This window comes from Mustela nigripes, chromosome 4, assembly GCF_022355385.1.
Source record: "Mustela nigripes isolate SB6536 chromosome 4, MUSNIG.SB6536, whole genome shotgun sequence".
Taxonomy (NCBI): Eukaryota; Metazoa; Chordata; class Mammalia; order Carnivora; family Mustelidae; genus Mustela; species Mustela nigripes.
In genome coordinates this window covers 187,396,575-187,419,718 of record NC_081560.1, presented here as the reverse complement: position 1 = coordinate 187,419,718, position 23,144 = coordinate 187,396,575, and positions in this window count along the sequence as shown.

Sequence of the window (23,144 nt, the reverse complement as noted above, 5' to 3'; positions counted from 1 at the left end):
TGGGCATAATTACAACTATCCTGCATGTATGCCCCCCTCATTCTGTAAAAATATAACAATTGCCAGAAAGCCATAGTTGGAGGGAAATTCTTTGAGGCAAGAGCTGATCTGTCTCTTTGCTTCCAGGTCACAAAACCCCAAACCCCAATGCCTATGTCAAGGGCTTTTTGCCCTAAACCCAGCTCTTAGGTCTTTGGCAATCCACAGGTCTGATTCTTCCAATTATTTAAAAATATATTCTGAGCAGTTTTCTGGACCAAGCACTTGGCACGGGTAGGACAAATACCTGTCTGTGCCCTCACAAGTCAGTCTGGCCAAGGAAGTGGACTTGCAGCAGATAAATCACTCAGGACTTGGCCCCCCATATGTTGGGGGAGTCTCCAGTCTTTCTTTTTCCTTCTCTGGTATTTCTGATGCTAACCTGTCACTCACGGGTTGGTCTGTCTGTGTACATGCTGCGTTGCTCAGATCCCTGCTCGTGGCTCTCCTCAGCCCACCTGGTCATGGATCAGCCCCATTCTTGTCCATCTTGCTGCTCAGTTTTGCAAGCAGTTTTCCCACCTGCCCACCTTGTTGACCAAGCCCCAATGCCTGGCCTGCAATGAGCCACCAGACTGCATTAGTGGCAGATTAGACACTGCAGAAGAAAGAGTGGGGGAAGACATGGCGATCAAAACTATCCAAAATAAAACAGAGCAAAGAAGTCTGCAAAATTTAATAATCAGTGAGCTACTGGAAATTTTCAAGTGCCCTATTATATATGTGTAATTGGAGTCTGCAAAGAAGAATAGAAAGAGGAAGAGATAGAAAAAAACATTTGAAGAAATAATGGCCAATCTTTAAAAAACTTCCAACAAAGTAGATTGCAGAGCAAAGAACATTATTAGAAATAAAGTTATATCAAAATGATATAGGGATTACTTCATCAAGAGTACATAACAGTCTTAAACATTTATGTACCTAATAAGAGAGTTTCAAAATATATGAAGCAAAAACTGACAGAACTAGGAAGAGAAATAGAAAAAATCAAACCTGTCAGAGATTTCAACTTTCCTTTCCAATCACTACAAGAACAAAGAGAGAGAAAATCAGTAAGGAAATCTAAAATTAATTTTGATTTTAGGGGCGCCTGGGTGGCTCAGTGGGTTAAAGCCTCTGCCTTCGGCTCAGGTCATGATCCCAGGGTCCTGGGATTGAGCCCCGCATCGAGCTCTCTGCTCAGCAGGGAGCCTGCTTCCTCCTCTCTCTCTCTGCCTGCCTCTCTGCCTACTTGTAATCTCTGCCTGTCAAATAAATAAATAAAAATCTTTATAAAAAATTTTTGATTTTAATATAGCCAATTCAGTCTTCTTATAATCAGTATAAATATACCTTTTACTACCCTAATCCTTTTAACTTATTCCCGTCTTTATATTTAAAGTAGATTGTTAATATGCAGCAGAGTTGAAGAAAGTATATTATCATAGAGACTGTTATCAACCAGATTGACATAATCAAAAATTTAAGAATACTGCATCCAACATTAACAGAACACACATCCTTTACAAGGACGCACAGAAAGTTTACCAACATTAAGCAAATTCTGAGATATAAAAAAAAAAGTCTTAATACATGTTAAGGGATTCAGTTTATGCAAACTATATTATTTTACTACAGTGGTATTAAATATATTCTAAATATTTGGAAACTAAATAACATTTCTTCAAATAACCAGTGGATTAAAGAAGAAATTTAAAAATTAGAAGTATTTTAAAATAGTATTTTAAAAATAAAAACATAGTATTTTGAAACGATCTGGAAATACAACACGTGAATATTTGTGGAATGCAGCCAATGCTACAATTTGAGGGAAATTTGTAGTCCTGAATGTCTACATTAGAAGAGAAGAAAAACCACAATATATGGCTGCAGGTTCTACCTTCATAAAATTTTAAAAATAGAGCAACTCAAACCCAAAGAGAGCAGAAGAAAATAAATAATGCAGATCAGAGTGGAAGCCAATGAAATATAAAAAAGGAAATTGAAAGAGGAAATCAATGAACCCAAAAGCTGGTTATTCATGAAAATTAATAAAATTGATAAATGCTTAACCAGGTTGATCAGGAAAAAAAAAAAGAGCAGACAAAAATTACCAATAACAGGCTTGTAATAAATGGCACCACAACATATTTTACAGATATTTAAAAAAAAAGGAAACAGTATAAACAACTTTATGCCGGTACATTTAACACTGGGATGAAATGGATAAATTTCTTGAAAAGCCTAAAAATTATCAAAGCCCACTGAGAAGTCATATTTGTAGTTATTTGTAATTAAAAATCTGCCAGAGAAATGCCATATGTTTCACTTATATATGGAATCTAAAAAACTAAAACAAATAAACAAACATATTTAAAAAGGAGAAATAGACACCGTAAATACAGAGTATAAACTGGTTGCCAGAGGGAAAATGGGTGGAGGTTGGAAAAAATGGGTGAAGGAGGTGGGGGATACAGGCTTTCAGTTATGGAGTAAGTCATGGGAATTATGGTATAGTGTCAATGGAATCGCAGTAGTGTCGTATGGCGATGGTGATAATTGTGGAGAGCATGGTACAACTTAGAGAGTGGTGAATCACTCTGTTGTACGCCCGAAACTAATGCAACATTATGTGTTGACTATGCTTCAATTAAATATTTTTTAAAAAATAAAGGAAAAAGAAAAACCCTAGGCCCAAATGACATCAATGATGATCAACCAATCATTTCAGGAAAATATAACACGAATTTTATAAAACTGTTCCAGAAAATTATGTAGGAAAGACTAATCCCTAATTTGTTCTATGAATTTAGCTTTTCCATGCAGCCAAAACTATACCAAGAAAAGAAAACGATACACTAATACCTCTAATGAACACATATGCAAAAAAATAAAGTATTATGAGAAGTGGAGTTTTTATCCCAGAAATGCAATATTGAGTTAACAATGGAAAATCAATGAATATAATTCAATACATTATCATACTATTTTAAAAAAAACCACCATATGATTGTCTCAGTAGATGCAGAAACAGTATGTGACAAAATCTAACATGTATTCCTTTCTTAAAAAATTTTCAATAGTCTAGGAAAAGAAGGAACTTCCTCAATCTGATAAACAATACTTAATAGTGGAAGAAAGAACTCACCACTTTTATTCAACATTGTTGTGGAAGTTCTAGTCAGTGCAAGAATAAATGGAAGTGATCTAAATTGGAAACAAAGATGTAAAAGTTATCCTTAATTATGAACAACATGATAATCTATGTACATAATGTTATAGAATACTGTAATTGACAAGTGAGTTTTGTAAGATTACAGGATACAATTAGTCTACAAAATGCACATTGTATAAAATGTATATGAAATAATTAATATATGGGGTACAGATTAATCTTAAAAATTGATTGTAATGTTAATAAGAAACCATGATAAGTAGACATTTTAAAATAGTATTTTAAAAACAAAAACATAGTATTTTGAAACCATCTGGAAATACAACATGCTAAGATTTGTGGAATGCAACATTTTTCCCTCGTTCTAGTCTTCTTTGCAGACTCTAATTACACATATATAATAGGGCACTTGAAAATTACCATGATAGGTAACCAACAACAGCATCAAAGGCATGAAATACTGAGGAATAAATCTGACACAAGAGTTCAAGACCCTCACACTGAAAGCCGTAAAAGTGGAGGACATTAGAGACCCACATAGCAGAGAGATGCACCTCACCCATGGGTGGAGAACTCAGTATCATCAAGTTGTAACTCCTCCAAACCAATCTGTAGATTCAACACAATCCCCGCTAAAATTCTAGCAGGCATTTTTGGGGGGGTAGAAATTGAAAAGTTTATTCTAAAATTATATGGAAATTGCAAAAGCCCTAGCATAGACAAAACAACAACTGGATGATTAGCATTCACAGCTGCTTTATTTGTAACATCCCCAAACCTGAACTCAGCGTTCGGAAGATGAATGGGGAGACAGACAACAGCTTAACCACACAGTGGAATACTACTGAGCAATATAGAAGGATGGTCTACGGGTACATACAGCAAAGTGGATGAATCTCAAAGGAATTATGCTGAGTGACAGAAGCCACATACCAAAGAGTGAATACTGTATGATGCCATTCGTGTAAAATTCTAGAAAATGAACACATTTTGTCGTGACCGGACGTAGATCAGAGTTGTCTGAAGACAGGAGGGAGACACTAAGGACAAAGAGGGTGGAAGGGATTATAGGAAAACCCAAGGAAACTTTTGGGGGTCAGGACATGTTCTACTTTGATTGTGTTGATGGTCTCATGGGTGTCGTGTAGGAAGATCAAGCCGTATCAGGTTGTAAATTTGAGTAGGTGCAATTGACGGTATGTAAGTTATACTCCACCAAAGACATAAAAAATGCCACCTGCATTTATGCTGTGCCCAGTAGTGCCTATGCTTTAAAAATTACATCACCTCTAGGTACAAATCATGTAAAGAGATGCTTTTGCAATGTTTATCCTGATGCTTATTAATAAATGGGCAATTAAGTAAGTTCTGGTCCATATTTGTCTTGAAATATTATGCAGCTTTTTTAAAAGATTGAGCTGAATCTCCAGCAGCTGGTAGCTAATGTACCAAGTGTGTTGCTAAGTGAGAAAACCAAGATGTAGATGTGTGCATGCAAATTTGTTCTCCTTTTGTGAAATAATGACCAAGCTCATGTCACATGACTCTCTGTGTTGGAGGGGGAGGGGTATTGCTAATATCGGTTTCAAGTTCCAGAAAGAGGGAGAGGAGGGAAAAGCAGAGATAAACAAAAATAAAGTCTACAATTTTTTAAAAGAGGCTCAACTTAGTTTGGATACTAACCCACATAAATTTTAAAATATGAAGTAATCGGGAAAATTTGCATGACAATACTTGAAGATATTAGGGCACGATGAGCGGGGATTTTTAGCTGTGGAAATGGTCTCAGATTTTTTTCAGTATTCCTTATAGCTTAGAGACACATAATGACATTTCTGAAATGGTGCAATCCTGGAATATAATTCAAGGATTTGGAAAGGGGTTGGGAGAGACAAAGCAGGCTTGGGAACACATTGATAATTACTGAAGCTGGGTGATGGGGTTAGGGAGCTTCTCGAATACTATATTGGTTCATTTGTTTCACAATAAAATGATTAAAAACTGCCATTTCTGGTCTGACACATAAGGAGGCTGGAAGTTGTTACATCTATTCTCACCACAAGAAGGAAGCTGAACAAAGTATTCCTGAATCCATCAGAGACCCAAGGTCACGGGACAAACTGCTGCCCCCGAAACTGGAGAGAAAGACAGGCGGACGCTGAGAATCACAGCTTCCTGGCACTGACGCTCAGGAGGTGACACATGGCTGGAACCAGGCGGAGTAAGAAAACCTACATTGTGATGGTCAAATCACAGGCCACGGAGGCTCCAGGGACACAGACTTCAAGATTAAAAATTCCTGGGGGACCCAATTGTAGGGGAGTCCTGCACTTGTAGGAATTTTACCTCTAGGAACCCTACCATGTTCTCAGGGTGTACATCAGAGAATAAAACAAACAATCAAAAACAAAAAACCCACTGCTGGCTGGGGTAAGGGAAAAGCAATCATCCTGAAAATGAACTTTGAGAGCATTCTACTGCCCTCAAGCAGAGCCTGAAGACCTTGGGGTTCACCCCAGCTTCACCGGCCTAGGGGAAGGGAAATACCGGACTCTGACCCCTTGTAGTCTTCCCGCTCCCGCTGAAGAGGGGAGAGCAGAACGAAACTGAGCAGCACTTGTGGGGACAGGGACTCGCAAAAGACCGAGACCCAAGCACGGACTGCAGGACTTCCTGCCCCATACCTCACCACCGCATCCCTGGGCTCCTCCTAAGCACGGGAAGAACCGCGCACCTCAGCCCTCACTGGAGAAGACATCTCTAGAGAATCCCGAAGACCCAGGGGGACAAGAACGGACACCAAAGGAAAGTAGCCGGTGACACCTGCCGCAAAGGCCGTCTGCGAGGCCCAACACCTGACAAGATCCACGGGGGCCTCACGCCAGAGGGCACCTGCCTCGCCTCCTCGCCCCCAGGACAGTCTGTCTGCCTTTCAACAAAAAGACTGAACGCGACCTAAACCGCACAGAAGCGAGAGGAGGCACACTAAAAGCGTACACGGGCATGGACGGGCATGGACGCAGAGCCCCATGCGTCTCCCGGTTTCGCAGCTCCCACCCGGTGCCAGCCTCCTTCCCGTCCTGACGCCAGCCCTCCTCTGCTGCAAACGCAGCATCTCTCCTTCCCTCCCCTGGCCCCGTAGGTCCGGAAATCCGAGCACGACTCCTCCCCTGGACACCCTCCCCGAAATCTGGCTGTACTCGCCAGCCGCAAAGGCTCGGCGCACACGACTCCTTCTTGGGGGGCGGGGATCCCCTCTTATCCACCTCAGCCCGCCCGAGCCAGCCAGAAGGGTCCGCTTCAGCCGAGACCCTCGGTCCTTTCCCGCCTCTCCCATCCGCATCCCACGCTCCAAGTGTGCTTCAGGCGAGGGTGCCCGAGGGAGGGCCACACTCTCACCTGAGGTGACCTTGGACACACCACTTACTTGCCCTAAGTGGCACTCACTTCAAAATGAAAAACAAACAAACAAACAAACAAACAAACAAACAAAAAAACTCTCCTAGTTATCATTACCTCAGGATTGCTGGGTCAGGTCCTCTGTGAAGAACGTACCAACCCATACGCAGATGTATTCACAGCCAGAGTGCTTGTGGAGAAATCTTGAATCTTTAATTCCGTTTCCATGCATTTGTCTTTGTCCTCAAGCTCTTTCCAGGGAGAGCCCCGCTGTTGCTTTCTTTGTGGGCACCGAGCAACTTGTCCTATAACGTGGGCTTCACCAGGGCCCAGTGAATGCCTCCCAGGACCAAGCACAGGTACCACTTCTGCAGCTGGGGACCACGGGCGTGCGATCCTGTCCCTGTCTGAGCAGCGACGTTTGTCATCACGTACTGTGGGTGGAAGTCTCTGCGAACAAAATCCATCGCGGTCACTGACGTACCATCTCGTTGTTTCCTCCAGTGTTTCGTGTTGCTTTCCAAGCAAAGCAGCATGAAGGGGCTTTTCTATTTTTTAAATCCACGTATGAAGTGAAAATCTTATCTGTAATTGCACCACGTTTTGCTGATTTATCCGGTTCTTCCAGGCCGGTTGCTGGTGGTGCGCATGGGGCGAATCCTGAGAGTATGAACAGAGAAGCCCAAGCTCTCAACGCATCAGAATTTCAAAAGGTGCTGCTATCCAGGGACGCCTAATAGAATTTCCTAAATTTACTGTATTTGAGCAAAGTAGGCGGCACGTTTCATATTCGCCTGCTTCAAAGTGTGAGAAAGAACTCTGATTTTTCTTTGTAATCTTTACCTTTGTAACCTCAGTGCCATCGGCCTTGTCAGCCCGAATTTTACTTCCAGCCCTTCAGCTTGCCGGCACTGAATGGCCCTTTAAGACAAACTTTAAAAGGGATGGATCAGCTGTGGCGTATTTTGCTAACGCTACTCAGCAGTAAAAAGGAATGCGCTTTTGATATGGGGAGCAGCATGGGTGCATCTCGAAACTGCTGTGTGGCAGAAAAGAAGCCACAGGCAATGATGTCTATGATTCCACTTATGTGAATTTTTAAAAAGGGCAAGACTAATCTATAGGAGTAAAGTTCCGACTAGCGGCTGGCTAGGAGGTGGTGGTTCCTCACTGTGAAGGGCACAAGAGAACTTTCTGGAGTGATGGATTGGGAATTAGTGATGGTCACGATGGGGCGTATACACATCTGAAATGTTAACCAGCAACGCGCTTAAAATTTAAGAATTTGTCTGTATGCAAACTATAACTTAACCAAGTGCTACTAAGCAAGCACTGTGGGACGACCTCTGCTTCTGGAAAGATGAGGTAGACATACGTTCTCTCCTGCTCCCACTACGTACAATTGGACGTCCCATGTATGAAGCAAACATAAGGAAATTCTAAAACATGGGACAAAGAAAGCAGACTAGCCAAGGACCGTGGGACCCTGAAACAACAGAGTGGGCCCTTCCTTGGGTGTAGGCCTGAGGGTGTCCTAGGCCTGGAGCCGAAGAAAGGGACAACTTGGACCTCGCGTTTGTGGCTGGCAGGAACGCAAAGTGCTACGACTGTTCTAGAAAACAGCTTGGCAGCTTCTTAAAAAAAGAAAAATAAATATTTAAATGCTACACAGCCCAGCGAGGTGCTCCGGTGCGTTAATCTCAGAGAAATGAGGATGATTGTTCACACAGATCCACATGTTTATGACGGCTCCATTCACAGTAACCAAAATGGAAGCCCGTCCATGCGTTCTTCAACAGGTGAATAGTTGAATAATCCGTGGCCCATGCACGGACCCACAGACCCACGTGGCCCCTAGACGAGTACTCAGCAGTTCTAAGAGCCTAACTATTGGCATATGCAGCAATCTGGTTAACATCCAGAGAATTATGCTGTGGGGGGTGAAAAGCCCATCCAAAACGCTTACGTACTGTATGATTTCATTTATAGAACAGTCTTGAGATGACAAAATTCTAGAAATGGAGACAAGGTAAGTGGTTGCCAGGGGTTAGGGAGGCCATGGCTATAAAGAGAAGGCGAGTGAGGAGAAGGGTCCTTGCCAATATGGACGTATTCTTTATCTGGCTCCATCAATGTCGACGTCCTGGTTGTGACACTGGATCTCATGATACTGTTTTAAAAGATTCCACCACTGGAGGAAACTGTGTAAAAGACCTGGAGTATCTTTCTGTGTTATTTCTCAAAACCACGTGCAGGGGCGCCTGGGTGGCTCAGTGGGTTAAAGCCTCTACCTTCGGCTCAAGGTCATGATCTCAGGATCCAGGGATGGAGACCTGCATCAGGCTCTCTGCTCCGCAGGGAGCCTGCTTCCTCCTCTCTCTCTCTGCCTGTCTCTCTGCCTACTTGTGATATGTCTGTCAAATAAATAAATAAAAATCTTAAAAAAAAAAAACCACATGTGAATCCATAGTTATCTCAAGATAAAGATTTTAGTTAAATGCTCAAAACTCAAGGCAGAGCAGAGTTTGATTGGGAAAGGGCCCGAGGGAGCTCCATGGGGTGGTGGCCCTGGGGACATGCATCATTGGTAGGGATCTGTGCTAGACAGGTTTCTGCATGTCCAAGACACAGCAAATGGTCACTTAGGATCTCTGCGTGTCATTGTATGTCAATTTCACATTAAAAAAAGAATTACGTGAAAGTGCCTAACCTACTGTCCCTGCGGGCTGCAGATGGGCGGGAAAGCCAGCATCCTTTCCAGTCCTCTGGGGAAGCCTATGGAAGGGCAGGGGCTCCGCTGGTCTTGGCTGCAATGTAGCCTCTGCATTCTCCGTCCTCAGTGCTAACTCCTCTCACATCTTCGTCTGGCTGGCTCCCTCCCCACACCGCAGTGCTTGGCTCCAACCTCTCCCCTTCCACTCAGCTCTGCGTCACTGACTTCCAGCCAATCAACTGAAAGTTGGATGCTAGGCTTCCCTAGCCTTAAAAGTCTCTGAACCACGTCTGACCCTTCCCACCCCCAACCTCCACTGGTGGCTTCTCTTCTGGCTCCTGGGAGCTGCCAAGGCAGCACTGGGAGGACCTCCACCCCTCCCCTCCCCTGCCACCTCAGGCCCGCCCCAGGAGGTACAAGCGCCGGGGGGAGGACCACCCTGATGAGCTCTTTCCGGAGCCTCAGGCCTCCAGCCGCCGGTGGTAGGAGGAGGATGCAGCTCGCAAGGGCGTAGGTTATCTTTGAAACAAAACAAAGAAACAAGAGCATAATCTCCTCCAGTTCCATCCAAGCAGACAAAGTCAATTATCATATGGTTTCAATCATTTGTAGAGCATAAAGATGAGCATGGAGGACATTAGGAGAAGGAAGGGGAAAATGAAGGGAGGGAATCACAGGGGGAAACAACCATGAGAGACTCTGGATTCCGAGAAACAAACTGAGGGTTTTAGAGGGGAGAGGGTGTGGGGGATGGGTGAGCCCGGTGACGGGTATTAAGGAGGTCAGGGATTGCATGGAGCACTGGGTGTGATGTGCAAACAATGACCCGTAGAACACTGCATCAAAAACTAATGATCTGTATGGTGACAAACGTAACAATAATAAAAAAATAATAAAAAAATAAAAATAAATTTAAAAAAAACACAAAATTCACCTTCTGCAAAATTGTGTGCTGTGGTAGGTGTTGTGATGGTCCCCAGAGATGACCGCACCTCAATCCCCCAGAACCTAAGGAATATGTTAGGTTACTCAGCGTGACTATGAGGGATTAAGGCTGCAGTTGGAATTAAGGTTCCTAATCAGCTGACCTGGAGATGGAGACATTTCCCTGAATTATCCAGGAAGGCCCATTGTAATCAGAAGGCTTCTTACATGAGGCAGAAGGAGACAGAAATCGGTAGTAAGGGGCCGTGGGGTAGTAAGAAAGCGGGAGCTGGGACAGACACCGGGGCCGGCTTTGAAGATGGAAGAAGCAGCCCCAAGCCATGGAACATGGATGTCTCTAGAAGCCAGAAAAGCAAGGGAATGGGTTCTCGGCTAGAACTTCCAGAAGGAACACAGCCGGGCAGACCCCTTCCTGTTGGCCTAGTGAGATGCTGTCACCGATCGATCCTACAGGAGACAGGAGGGAAGATGCGTGAGTGCCTACAGCGGCTGCGCAGGAGGTATACAGGCTTGACTACTGTTTGCGTGAGGCCTGAGCGGGAGGGAGCACAGAGAAGAAAGGATGTCCAAACCTTTGCAATAGAGTGGTTTGCTTTAACATTCTTGTCGTAACTTTTTTTTTTTTTTTAAAGATTTTATTTATTTACTTGAGAGAGAGACAGTGAGAGAGAGCATGAACGAGGAGGTCAGAGAGAGAAGCAGACTCCCCATGGAGCTGGGAGCCCGATGCGGGACTCGATCCCAGGACTCCGGGATCATGACCTGAGCCGAAGGCAGTCGTCCAACCAACTGAGCCACCCAGGCGTCCCTCTTGTCGTAACTTTTAACAGTCATCTCTATCTGTGAAGCAGATCAGCATCAACAGGGTTTTAATGATCTTTTTCTTAAGAGACTTACTACAGTCCATCAAGGTCTGTTTTTCTCTGACCAGCCATTTCTCTCCGAGAGAGGAAGAGAAAGAATGAGGGACAGAGGGAAAAAAACACTGAAACTTTATAGCTCCTGCATTTCGGCTGTATTGGGTTAAATGAAACATTCAGTTCAAATTACCCTCATGTCCTCCGTTTTTACCTTTTTAAATGTGACCATTAGAAAACTGAAAAGTATAAATGTGCCTCCCCTTTAGGTTTCCATTGGACACCATTGCTTTACAGAAACGATTGCTAAGTTGTTTTTGTATGAAAGGTACTCAGAGTATGCAGCCAGATATGCAGGAGAATATATTGTCTTCTGTAGATTTTGTAATGTTTGCAGATTTTCAGCTTCTTAAAATTTGTAATTTGTTGCAATATATATCATTTTAAATAAACGTTTACTTGCATACCTACTTATGTATTTATGAGACTACATTCTTCTCGAAGAAGTACCCCAAATTGTATACATTTCTTGTCCTATCAAACCTGGATCTGCCCCGGAAACCGGGCACCATTCTTCACAGAAGGCGTGGGGAGCCTTCGGGAGCCCAGGGCTCAGTTCTGGGCAGTGAAAAGATCTTTCAAGGTATTGTTTTCAATTTGCTCTCTGGAGGTTCAAAGTAAGTGGAGGGTGGGGGCGCTGAGAGGGGTGGAGGGATGCTGGGGAGGGGCGGCCTCTATGCAGGAGGCGCTTCCTGCAGCCTCCAGTCCTTCCTCGTCATCAGCGGTGATGTTGAAGAATAGGAAAGTATGGGTTAAGAAAAATCCGTTTATGCAAATGGAGCGAGAACAGAGCCCCTCTGGAAAGAAAAGAAAATGTTACCATAGAAAGGGCTGAGCGAATCTGTGGGCAGTAGTCGTGAGGAGGCCAGTCAGACACACCTCATTTGTGAATCTAAGTTTATTCTGCAGGACGCAATTGGAAATTTTCCAGTAACTGAATTTAAAGACCATGCAGAGCTAGAATTAAGAGAGCCAGGAGACACCAAATCAGAGCTTTTCTCAGACTTGAAGCCGAAACACCCCAGGTTTGGGGCTGTGCTTCGGCCCACAGCAGCGTAGGAAGTGAGATACTACAAAAACTGACAGGAAAAGTGAGCTCAGGCATTCCTGGCCTGTTAATTCATCCAGCGGCAGAGTGTAGAGTACACTACCGTGTGTCGTAAGTGTAGGGAGCACAGCGTGTCGTGTGTGTACATAATACACTGTGTAGTAAGCATATTAGTTATATGTATGTAGCACAGTGTGTGGCATGTATAGCTGACACAGCATGTAGTGTGTATGTGGCACCGTGTGTTATGTGTGCATGTAGCACAATACATAGTATGTATCTATAGTACAGCGTGTAGTAAGTGTATATACAGCACAGGGTGTAGTAAGTGAATATACAGGACCGTGTACAGTTAGTGTATATAGCATAGAGTGTAGTAAGTGTATACAGCACAGGGTGTAGTATGTGTATATAGTACAGCATGTAGTAAGTGTAGATACAGCACAGTGCATGGTATGCATACACAGCACAGCATGTAGGAAGTATATAGCATAATGCACTGTATGTATATATAGTACTGCATGTAGTAAGTGTGTATGTAGCACCATGTATAGTGTGTGCACATTGCACACTGCGTAGTATATGCATATAACATGGTGCATACTCTGCATGTACGGCACAGTGTGGGCTAAGTGTAGAAGACATAGTCCGCAGTAATGTATACACCACAGCGTACAGTATTCTTTCCAAAGCCTGGAGGAACGGAAGGAGAAGGGATGGGCAGCTGACAGATCAGTGATGTCTCCAGTTTGTGGAGAGGGGGCTCGGAACACTCGGTCACCGGCGTTGATATAGGGCTCAGTCCACAGGAGCGTCCAGTTAGTGACACGTCATCGGCACCCAGCTGCAGTCACCGCCCTTGACCCCTGGTAATGACCTTCAGTCACTGAATACTACCTGGCTCCAAACGCGAGTGTGCTTTAAAAATGGTTAATGACTGGGGTGCCTGGGTGGCTCAGTGGGTTAAAGTCTCCACCTTTGGCTCAGGTCATGATCTCAGGGTCTTGGGATCGAGCCCCGCATTGGGCTCTCTGCTCAGCGGGGAGCCTGCTTCCCCCTCTCTCTCTGCCTGCTGCTTTGCCTACTTGTGATCTGTCTGTCAAATAAATAAATAAAATCTTTTAAAAAGATGGTTAATGACGAGCGACAAACAGCAGCACAGATGAAGTTATCCGGCGGTCGTGTATAAACAGGGCTTTATTGCCTTTGAGGTGACGAGAGCGTGATGAATGAACACTGGACTCACAAGTCACTGTGGAGGAGAGCCGACGACGTTCGAGGCAGTTTCCTAACTGTAGGGAATTCACCCACAGTCTGCAGTGACACACAGCGGTGGTGGGTAGTTTTACTGACCAGCGGTCCTGAGGGCATTCGAGCGGGCATGCCAGACCGTTATATCTGGTATATTAGAAGGAAGATTCAGGACCCAGAGGGGCTCATTACAGGGTAGACAAAGAGAAGTAAGTTCACTCTACTTGACGTGAGTCAGGAGACTGATAAGCAATATGCATTTGGGGATTAGGCTGAATGATAGATTTTATCTTTCTAAAAGTCATGTTTTTAGAGAACATCTGCATTGGAAATGTCCTTGGTTGCAGTGTTTCATATCTCCAGTAAAGAAATGGCACACCTGGGCTTGGGTGATCAGGCTGGGAGGGATGAGGGTCTGAGGCATGCAGAGAGCAGGATGGAATCAAGGTGCGGACCCGAGAGGACTGCAGAAGCCCCTCCACCTTGGGTGCCTCTGGGCTGTCACATCCCCTCCAATCCGCCCTCATGGGTCCCATTCTCAAGAATAGGGGGTCTTTTGAAACCCCAAGGGCTTGTAATTATTTGAGTTTTTTGGTAAGCATATTACTTTTAAAATGTATTTTACATGTTGAACATTTCGCTTTTAATCATATTATTGACTTTACCCAAATTAATTGCAGTACAATTGAATGTTATTTATAACACATCTGACGCTTTTCCATTTAGCACGAAGTGAACACTCTTTAGTTTACTTTCAATTAATTTTATAAGAAAAGCATGATGTGGTAAAGATAAATTTTGAAATTGCATATAGTGTCATGTTTGGGTTTGGGACTGAAAGTCTCCATTGAAACATGGGCTGATTGTTAACTCCGTGTGATGAATGAGCTGTTCTGACCTTCCCACCTGAACATGGAGTGGAGAAATTGGGAGCCCCTCCCCCCATCTGCGGCAGTGGAAATTCTGGCCACCCAGCCCTGGCCTTCAACCCTACCGAATCCTTTATTTATTTATTTATTTATAAGATTTTATTTATTTATTTCAGAGAGAGAGAGAGAGCACAAGCCGGGGGAGAGGCAGAGGGAGAAAAAGAAGCACATTCCCCACTGAGCAGGGAGCCCAATATGGGGCTTGATCCCAGCACCTGGAGACCATGACCTGAGCTGAAGGCAGATGTTTAATCATCTGAGCCACCCAAGTGCCCCCACCAAATCCTTTATATATATCCTTTATGTCAATCCTGCAGTATTGAAATTCTGGCCTGATTACTTCTTTATTGTGTGGAGCTAACCGTGCATTACAGAATGTTCTAGAGTCTCTCTGGTCTCCACCCACAAGAGGCCAATAACTCTTCCCACACGTAGGTTGTTACCGCCGGAAATGTCTGCAGGCATTGTCAACACTCCATGGGGGCCAAATGTCCCTGGTTGAAGACCACTGTCTTATCTCATCACCACATGTGCTCTCCGGTTGTCCCCCAAATTGTGACCCATTGACACCCCTAATGTGGGAGAGAAGTCATTTCCAGAAGTTATCTAAGCACAAACATGTGAAAATTTTAAAAATCATTCATTTGAAAGTTTCCCCAAAATATTTTCAAATCTAATGAACAGGTGTTTACTTAACCCTTACCTTTTGCAAAGCAGTCACTGACCTAGTCTAGTTTTCTCTTCCGACAGAGTTTTCAAGCTCTCCCCATGTGCCTTAATCAAACAAACAATTTCTGAGGCCACAGACAGCCTTTGAGAAGAGTATCTCATTTTGTCTCCAAATACCTCAAGTCTTACTTTGTAAAATCATTCTTTCTACAAGGAGGGAAGGAATCAGAGCTACCAAGACAGTCTAACTCCACTTTGTATTCAAACCGACATTATAAACATCGGATTTTGCAAAGTTTGGAGAGATTTTGCCGCACAAATTTCCAATGAAGTTGCATGGCTATAAATCTCAGAGAAGTGTGACATATACAGGAATCGCTCACGCATCCTTCCTTTGTGCCCCAGACAGTGAGTAAAGGGCATGTGGCTAACGATGCAGTAAGCATTCTCAAACAGCCCTTAGACTGAATTGTCACACACAGATGGGACACTAGAGGCATCATCTAACTAATAAGACCAAGAAAGAAAATGTCATTTGCTTTAAAATAACCTACAAATTCAGCTGGCCTTCCTTTATGAAATCATAAGTATTAAAATAAAAGCCTTTGTTAACAATTTTTTCTGAAAACAAGTCAGGAATTTTGGAAGTTATAACTTCCGGGATGCCTAAGTAGTTCAGTCCATTAAGCGTCTGACTCTTGGTTTTTGGCTCAGGTCATGATCTCACGGGTTGTGAGATCAACCCCCGCATCAGGCTCCACGCTCAATAGGGAGTCTGCTCTCCCTCTGCCCCTCCCCGACTTTCTCTCTTTCTCTCTCCCTCTCTCCCTCCCTCTCTAAAATAAATACATAATTCTTTAAAATTTTTAAAAAATAGGAAAGCACATGTTCATCATTAAATCTGCAGAATCAGGAACGGACCAGTTCATGGAAACACTTAGTGCACAAATACCTTCAAACTTGAGCTTTCCCCATAAGCAAATAGTTCTGGAAATGTCTTCTTTTAAGTGGTTGCTTAGCTGGATCTTTTTTTCTGACCATGTTTTCCAAGCCTGCTTCAGAGCGAGGTTTTCCTTGGGCTATTTAGAACCAACTTAGCCATGCCATGAAGACTAATTTTGTTTCTCGCCGCTTCTGCCTATCCTTCCATCCACCCACCGCCCCCCACCGCCCACCTACCCGCTTTATCCCTCCACTCATCGATCTATCTCGTTACTCATGAGGAATTAGTTGAGTGGCTTCTCTATGCCTTCGTGTGATTTCTCTATGCCAGGCACTAATCTATTTCCCTAGAGATTCAGGGATGGGAGAGATCTGGTCCTATGCTCCCAGACCTTGCAGACTTAGTGAAGGACTGGGTGTGCCTACACGGACTTCTTAAGACCACTCGTGCTGTCTCTTCTAGTAGAATTAGATAAATGCATCCAGTGAGTGTGGTTTCTGTGGAACCGGGTAATTTAGGATCTCCTCTGATGTTACATTTGGAAGGGGCTATCTACACTCAACCATAATTAGACCCCCACCATCCTCTTAGCTTAAGTTAGCAGCAGTGGTAATAATAGGAAGTGATTTCTTCTAGACTCAACCCCTAAACCTCATTGGCTGCTGTGCCACTTGCCATGTCCTCTTGACCCACTGAATGTGGTTCAAGAATCTGCCATTTCAGGATTGCCACTTACTTTCTCTGAGTTCCAATGGCTTACTCAAGAGGAATCAAATTTGGCAAAGGGAAGAAAGTATTAGTATTTATTTTCAAAATCCAATTTAACTTTCTAGTCTAGAAGTAGCTCAAACCAAACAATGCAACCAATTAAAAGAAGATCTTTATTCTCAAAAAGCTCATCAGAGTTTATAGGACTTGAAAACCTAAATCAATGTGAAGACAATTTATCTCGGGCAATTTAGTGATTTAACTAGTTCCCAAAGCATTTTCTGACTTTCTAGCAATTAGCATCTCCTTAAACAGTCGGTGAAGTTGCCCAGGTAACCACATCCTTACCAGGACTTGATTATTATTATTATTACGATGATTATTACTATTTTGTAACTTGTCAAATTAGATTGGAAAAGAAATACATGCTCATTAATGTTTTATATACATTTTTTCTTATAAGAAGTCCTTTTTTTCCCATTGGTTTATTGCCTATTTATATTTCTTTATCAATTAGTTGCCTATTAGAGTTCTTTTCCTATTTTTATTTTGGGCTCTTTGATATTTCTTGTAATGTGGAGTTTGGTTGTTGTGGCTGTTGTTGTTACACACTTTTGAGAGTTTCCCCCACTGAATTCCTACCCTCCTGACTCTGGCCCCCATACCTCCTTCACCCACACTCTTCCCCACCCCAGGGAGGACAGCCCCGTCTTTCCAATGGCTCAGTGAAAGTAACCCAGTGTTTTGTCATCTGTAATGCTACCAGTACCCTTTCTACGTTTATCTTAATGAAAACTCATACTTATTATAAATAAATTTAAAAAGACACGCACTGCAGACCATCCTCCACCCACTCACCCCAGCCATCACCCACCCCCCCACCACCAATCATCAGATCTCTGAGCCATTCCGGAAACACAGACACCAAAACCCCAGACTTTCTCTCAGAAAACAAAGGAACAGGAACACCTGGGTGGCTCAGTCTGTTAATCGTCTAACTCCTGGTTTCAGTTTAGGTCATGATCTCAGGGTCCTGAGATGGAGCCCCAGGTTGAGCTCCCCACTTGGCGTGGACCCTGCTTGGGATTCCCCCTTCCTCTGCCCCTCCCCGCACCCTCCGCCTCATGCACTCTCTCTCTCTTTCTCTCAATAAATAAACAAATACATAAAAATTATAAGAATTTAAAAAAGAAAACAAACAAAAGAACCCAAGCAGCAACAAGAACAATAATAATAATAAACCTTTCTCTTCTGTAACACCATCTGATGCATTCCCTGGGCTTTGGGGAACGCTGCCAGTCTTTAGGATGCCGAGATCCCTGGAGGATAAGAAGGACAAGCCACAGGCCATCTTGAGACCAACCTCAGTAAGAGAGGCTAAGGCACAAGAATGTTTTTGTTTTTATATTTTTCATAGTTTCAGCAACAGAAATTTTAAGTCTCCTTCACACGAAAAGATGGCACTAAAAAGGCATGGCTGTTTTGCAGTCTGTGTCTGCCCAGAGACACCCAAACTCCTCTCAGGGGCCCCCTGGGCCAGGAATCAAGGGGACTGGGAGTTGAGTCTCAGTGGGTGGGAAATGCACTGACCACCCCCACAAGGCTCTCAGGGAGCAGCTCAGAGCATCCAGGGTATCAGCGTGTGACCAATTCCTCATGTAAAAAATCAATTAAAGGGGCTTCTAAAGGTATAATTAATCGTAAGTTCTTGGTTAATCATTATTCATGTCATGGGATGATTTCAGTTGCCTCAAAACAGATGGGCAGAGCACAAACTTCTGTTTTAAGACTCAGTTTTCTAAAGTGAGTTGAGCTTTCTGAACTCTGCTGATTGGCGTGAACCCATCACCCTTTGCTGCATACAAATCTGGACAGAGAACTTCTTGGCGCATTGACAGTCGTTAAAAAGGTACCAGACAGATGGCCCGATTGGTTCACGTTAGAAATAGATGGTGTTTGGAAAGGTTCTCACTGTGCGTCAGTGACTTACCAATCTGAACTCCAGGAGGGGAGACGGAGGCTTCTAGATGCTGAATGTGCTTTGCCTGCTCTGCAGGGAGCATAGGAAGGAGGAGCCCAGCAGTCAGCTTGTCCCACCTGCTGGGGCTTAACACATGCCTGACACACCGTAGATGCTGCATACCTGTTTAGAACCGGGCTTCTCCCCAGCCGGTGATTGCTTCGTTAAGGTGGGGAGTCTCAGTCTTGTACTTGCACTTGAGTGCATGACGCAGCTCACAGGGAAGTGGGATCAAGCTCGTGCCCAGAGAATCCCAAACTGCCCTTGGGTCCAGATCCTTCCACCGCTGATCTCCGTGCTGTCTACTGCACGACGTGCTGCTCCTTGATTCCAGCTCCCTCACTGCGTGTTCTATAGTGGCGTTGGTCATTCTGAAGTTCACGGACATCTTTGACCCACTATTTCTTAGGAGCGTGTCCCTGCTTGTTCCCCTTCCCATGGGCTTAGTGTGTTTCCTACTGGCAAAGGGAAATGTGTGGCTCAGAGACCATCTTGAACTGAAAGCTGAGGTGTGGGGAGCAGTGAGATCCCTGGTGAGCTGAAGATGAGCTGCTGTTGAATTCAATACATGCCCTTGGCCCTGTGGATCCCGTTGGCCTCCCTGTAAACATTGTTTACAAAACAAAACAAAAAACAACCACCAGCAAAAAAAGTCACGTAAGTAAGGGTCAGCCACAGAGAGTTTCCCTGATGACATAAATGTACTAAAAAACGATGGATTTTATGAGCTCCTGTCATTCCTCATTTGGCATTTTAAGATGTAATAATTTTTTTTTTTTACAAATTTCTTCCCTTTTATAGGATTTTTTTTCTTTTACTGTCGCTGGAGGTTTGTTCTGGGGAGTAAAGACATGTCCTTGGTGCAAAATCTTGAATTGAAAGCCATTTTTCAAGTGAATGTGTCCCTTCCTGAACCAGTGTTTGATTACAGAAAATAAAATCAGCCCACACAAGCCACTTTCACTGCTTGCCATTGTTGTGTTGATTCAAGCGTTTTGTTTATGAAAATGCAACTTTGCCTGGTTCAAGCTGCAGTGAATTCTCTGACAACAAGGACTGCAAACTGGCTTTTGCTGCAGTGGTGCCATTCTTCATTTGCTCTCTTAAAACATGATAATTTAAAAATTATATTTTCAATCGGGAACTTGAAACATTTTGTTTTCAAAATAGGAAGTTAGAAGCCTCAGCTTGAAATGAGTGAACACATGCCAGATAATGGAGACATTCAGAGCCCTCTGGCCTCGCTGAAGATTGAGACAAACATCCCTTTGTCTCTGGCGATTCCGACCTTGAACTTGACATGGCAGAAGCTGCTCCCAGCCCAGCCAGCCATCAGAAGTCAGCAGCACTGGCTGACATAGAAGGCACTGTACTCTTAGAAAGTTATTCCAGAGATGAATTTTATGATTGTGGCAAACAAGCATGCTTACCTCTAATTGTCTCCTGTTTGGGAGAACAGAACAATTAATTACTTGAGGTCAGGATCATGACAGGGTATTTGAGAACAAACCTGCGAGCGTTGAGGAAAATCTAAGGTCATTTTGCATCTAGAAAGAGCCTGACCAGAAACAATGAAAGCAAAGTACAAGTACCTAAAACTTACCAAAAAAAGTTGCTTGGCTCTTCCACCAAGCTTGGTCTCAGAAATCCCTTGAATGTGGCATTCACATACCAGAAGAAAAGTCGGTGAAGCCCTACAAGATTAGTCTGATGAATTCTAGTCTGGAACCAATACAAGCAATTTTGTTGGAAAACCTGCCCTTTTCAAATGGCATGACAAGAAAGCATTTTATTCCCATTAAAAGTCACCCTTTGCTCAAATAAATGGTTAAGAGACTGAGCTTCCTTCAATTTGCTACCTTGCTGTTGATTGGTCGCCGGATACCTACCTGGATTTCCTATGCTTGTGATGGCGATACCTGTTAACAAGAGCCAGGTCCCACAAAGCAGCTGATGGTTGGATCTCGTACAGAAATTTTCAATGTGTGAATATCTTTTTAGTAATTGCTGGATAGACTAAGGAAAAAAACTGTACCTTTGGATGCACCAATGGGGCTAAAACGAAGGCTGAGGTTATAGTTTGGGTTCCCGAAGCCCCCACCGAGGTGCAGATATCTGGGAAAGGGGTTTATTAAGAAGGATTCCCAGAAAATCTGACAAAGGAGGAGGAGGAGGGGGAGGTGGGACCAGGAAGGCAAGGAGTCAAGTGAAGCTGGGCAGCAGGCAGAGTTTCCGGGAGTGCAGCTTTGCCCCCGTCCCCGCCCCAGGGGGAGCAGGGGACCGAGTAGGTCACATCTCTTCATGGAAAGACAGCTGAGCTCTAATGTGCAAGGATGCAGATCCCCATGCCCTGTTCTTCCCTTCCTGTGCATGGGCCATTTCCAGCTCCAGCCGCCGGCGACAGCCGTCCAACAAAGTGATGTAGGCGCTGCCAGTGAAGAGTGGGAACAAGCGCGCAGGAGAACAGCAGACGATCAAGCTGTGCCCATTGCTGGTGCACACCTGTAGTGCATCAAGCACACGTCCCTTCAGAGAGCCTCTCCTTTCTTTTTTGCATGTTTATGGCAGGCTCCAAGTTGTCCAGCCAGTACCTACAGCCCCGTGCTCCCCACTGATGGAACTCTTTGAGGTCCAGCACATGGTGTCTGACTCAATGCACACATTTCTAGACTCCTTGCAGCAGCAAGTGGCTGATGTGATGCTCCTTCGATGCTTCCCCTTGTTTTCTTCCTTCTGCTCGATGCCAGGCTGCAGGGACCATCTTGGGACGAGAGATGGCAAGTGTGATGAAGAGGACGCCGTGAGTGCAGTGGAGCGCAAGCATGGAGATGGCAATGGCCTGCACCTCGGGGACACCTGAGCCAGCCCTAGGTGGCCACCTCCTAACTTCCTATGCTGAGGCTGAACGATAGCCCAAGCTAAGTCTTCCTGGTCAGAGGGTTATTTGCAGCCGAAACTGTTCCTAGTGAACGAAGCATTAAATGCAGGGGTAAAGATACACCAGTTGAAGCAGACAGTGGTTTATTGTTTGTTTCTAGTCAGATTTTAATAAAAATAGGAAGTGCCTCTGAATGTTTGTCCTCCTGCCCCAGGGACACAGCTGAGTCAGAGGGAAGCAGGCCCTGGTCAGGGTTCCCAACTCAAGGTCAAACAGGTGTTTTCCTTCCACAGAGGAAGAGCAATAGACATCACGTGCATAAGGGGAATGAATTCATTGTTCATCCACACGATAAAGAGTGGCTCACAGATCTGGTATATTTCAGCAGATGTTTAACATTCTTAATCAACAATTGCAAGGCAAAATGGAATCTGTTTATTGCACATGACAAGATTGTTGAAATGAAGAGAAGCTCGGGGACGGATGAAGACAATTGATCATGAAGATGATTAATCATTGGGAGCTGACGGCTCATTTACATGTGAGGAGATTTACTGCATTTGCAGCAAAATAAAGTACATCATTAACCCTCTTTCCTCACTGAGAAATAGTCGTGGTGACCGTGCAAAGGACCGACCAGGGTGCATTCCGTGTGTTCAGTCCCCAGAGCTCCCCGACGTCAACGTCGTGATGACAGCGGGCACGATTGCCAGCTTTCTCCATCAAGTTCTGAGCTCCAGAAGGGAGGAGACATCTCTGTTCTTCGTCTTATCCCTTTCCTTGGCCACACGATGGACTTGCAAATATCACGGATGCGTAATCCCAGAGAGGGCCAGTGGCTCCTTCAGTCTGCCACCTGCACAAAGAGTTAGCCTCCCAGTCGGCGTTCCCGGAGAGTCCCACGGAGAGATCTCCGGGCGAGTCCACGGAGAGTCCCACAGAGAGTTCTCGGGGGGAGTCCACGGAGAGTCCCACGGAGAGTTCTCAGGGACAGTTCCCGGAAAGCCCCACCAACGAGAGCCGGCACTGCCTATGACGACTTCCTGCGTGGCATTGAGAGCATCTTTCGTCAGAATGAGTCTCCCAGTGGTGACGGAAAATGATCAACACTGACAGCATTCGTATTCACGCATTAGGTCAGCCTGGGTCCTTGAAATATCGCCCTAATGAGTCAGGAGATAAAAGATACTGGATACAGAACCTGATAGGCAGGGACAGCTTTTTGCAATTCAGTTCAGTTTGGGGAAATTGGCAGACACGCTACACCAACATGTCATCTTATGCTAAAGAACGAAGCAGGAAGGAAATCTTTTGTTCCTTCATGGTATATTTAAACTATTATTTTTCATGTTAAATAAACACTGAATCAGAACATAGAATTAACTTGTGATTGAATGGAAACACGAAATTTCTAAGGGTGGAGAACAACTGGGAAGGACAAAAAAATCAAAAGGAGTTTATGTTTTTTCCCATCTAATAACCCCTATGGTAGAGAGAATGAACTAGTATCCCCAAGGGTGTATGGTAAAGT